The following is a 2,903-nucleotide window of genomic DNA, read 5'->3' as shown; positions in this document are numbered from 1 at the left end:
GGAAAATTGTAATGGCTACTTTGCTCACAATTTAATCTTTTGGGTTGCCCATTTTAGCTTATGCTATTGTTTACATTTTAATTTTGTATCTGTTTCTACATTTTGTTGGTTTTTTTTTAGTATATGTTGGGTTCTATTACCAATTTAACATATCTCTTAAATTGCTATGTTATATGTTGAACTAAGTGTGTTTTATTTGCTGAGTAAGTGTGTTTAGTTGCTAAGAATACATATTTCAAAATGAAAATAATGCAGAAAGTAAAGTACATGAATCAGTAAATAGGAAAATTGATCACTTTTATTCAGAATACAAGTACCAAAATAGTACATATTTTATTGAAATATCCAAAACTATTTTGATGAGGCACAAAGTGTTCAAGTTTTACATGGTACTTAAATATAATGCATTTAGATATCACAAGCATTCTCAGCTCCCAACATAATATTTGAATTAAACACATTGTATAAATAGAAAAGTATTGAAAAGAGACAAGAGGAAAGACATCCATTGCCTAAGTGAAAGATTTCTATGCTGAATGTTGAAGGGTTGAGCCCACATCTCTGTCTGGAAATAAACCTACAAAAAAATGAAAGAAAAGATGGGTTAGTTCATATGAACTGAGAAATGAAAATCTTTCCTATCATCTATACTCTACTATTCCTACAACATGGTTATTCATATAACTATGTTAAAAGACAAGAAAGCAAGAGAGAAATCCAAAAAAGTAAAACATGCTTATGCTAATGAGTTTGTTCCATGTGTAGATACAAGTATGAATTTAATAGCAAAAGATACTATTGTAGCTGTAATATGAATGCAAAAAAAATGGTGAATTGATAAGCATAATACAAGCTACAATGTAAATAGAAAGAGTTTTATTTGTTGTTATTTAAAAAATTAGATAAACAGAGCATAAACATGTGTGTGGAAAAGAAAGATTCAGAGAAATAAGTTGCACGGTTTATGTTAAAACAACAAGAATATTTTCAACATAATATTCTACAACAAAATAAGCATAACCAAAAATCTCATGATTTCACCAGCATAACATATGATCACATGTACAACAACAAACATAAATCTCTATAATAGAGCTACGATTGTAGGGTTATAGACTTCATTCAATACAAGTATTACCTTCAATTGGGAAAAGGTTCCAACTAGCATCAAGTAGACATGAAATACGGACTCAGCTTATTATGAACAAACAAAAACAAAAGTTACATGTTTTTAATCCATAACCAACATGAAGCAACATTATGCTAAAAGGATGGAACAACAGATGGTGTAGCAAAGGTTTTCTAGGTCTTGGAATTATGGGTTCTCCTATGGTGCATAACCTTATCAAGGTTGGATGTGATATGACCGTTTGAAATAGAACAACAAGTAAATGTGAATCACTTATTGATATTGGTGCAAAATATGGATCATCTCTAGCTAATGTTGCATCAACATGTGACATCACTTTTTCCATGCTCATTGAACCTAGAAGTGTAGTTGGGTTCATATTTAGTGGATTCTACATTCTCCAGGAAGTTGATTTCCATAACTTTTTGTTTTTTGCTTGAATAAATATATACTTTATATAACAATAGTTGTTTCTTATAAACCTTTAGATAGAGGTTTCTTGTGAAAAGCAAGGTATTACACATGGATTTCTCTACAGCTAATCAAAACACTTCTAAAGCTATAAGTGTAGCTGTCAAAGCTACTGGTGCTCAATTTTTTTTGAGGCTACAGATTTAGGTTCAAAGAAGCCAACAAAAGAAAGAAACTTGATCTTTCTCATAGTAGGTGATAAATCTCTCTATGATGAGGTTGGTCCACTATTAGACTTAATGGGAGAGCCATAGTTTTACCTTGGTAATGTGGGTAATGATGTTGCAATGAAGCTAATTGTCAATATGATAATGTGAAGTATGATAGCTTCATTCTCAAAGGGATTGGTTCTTGGTTAGAAAGTGGGACTAGATTCCAATATTCTACTTGAGGTAATATCATAGGGTGTTATAAATTCCCCCATGTTTTCATTGAAGGGCCCATCTGTGGTAAAATCTAGTTACAGCCCAACATTCCCACTTAAACACTAGTAGAAGGATTTGTGGATAGCTTTGGCAATGGTAGAAGAAGTGTCGCAGTCTATCCAAATTTATCTTTGTAAGAACAAAAAGAAAAGTAAAACCCTCATTCAAAAGAAATAGCACATAACTATGCAAGGGCCAAAGTAATACAGCATCTAGAAACCATGAAAGAAACAACAAAGCCAAACCTCATAAATTTGAACCAGTATGATGGTGTCCAAGGCTCTAACAAGATGGAGAGAGAACTCTCATGTAATCGGCAGCAAGAAATGGAACTCAGAAACAAATACCAAATTCCAAGCAAGCTAAATCCACCCAGCAAGAAGGGAATTAGTAAAAATGGCATCCATTCAGCAAATATTATAAGCAGCTCACATGGCTATATAAGCCACCAAAATGGTGTCTCACAATAGTAGGAAGACAAGCCGTCCAGCTGAACATAGCAAATTCCCATGAGTAAATCTGTATGGAAGAAAACTCACAATCTAAAAATCACCAGATATGGCATCTACAAAACTCAACCGCCCAACAAGAAATGAGAACCAACAAATATCACAAGAATCCTCAGCCAAAGGAGCAAAATATGGCATCCAAGAGGAACCATGTGGGCATGAAGACTTACGTATGGAGCTATTTTAAGAAGCTAAGGGCAGTTTGAGATTCTCATGCAATGATGGAGTAGATTAGTGCTATTTTTGGTGATTTATGGATCAGTTAAGGGTAGTTATGCATGCAGTTCATAGTAAGAGCCTATTCTGTGCATATATTGCATAATTATGAGGAGTTAAATTACATGCTATATTTTTGGGATACTTAATGGA

At 33.1% G+C, this 2,903-nt stretch overlaps 1 pseudogene; it reads left to right on the top strand.

The window, feature by feature from the left end:
* Positions 1-1,260: 1,260 nt before the first annotated feature.
* LOC149560543 (glyoxylate/succinic semialdehyde reductase 2, chloroplastic pseudogene) lies at positions 1,261-2,202 on the top strand (annotated as a pseudogene).
* Positions 2,203-2,903: the final 701 nt, after the last annotated feature.

Source organism: Cupressus sempervirens, chromosome 4 (genome assembly GCF_028749045.1).
Source record: "Cupressus sempervirens isolate cs-2001-9-10 chromosome 4, ASM2874904v1, whole genome shotgun sequence".
Lineage (NCBI taxonomy): Eukaryota > Viridiplantae > Streptophyta > Pinopsida > Cupressales > Cupressaceae > Cupressus > Cupressus sempervirens.
The sequence above is the reverse complement of the archived record's forward strand: the minus strand, read 5'-3'. Positions and strand labels throughout refer to the sequence as shown.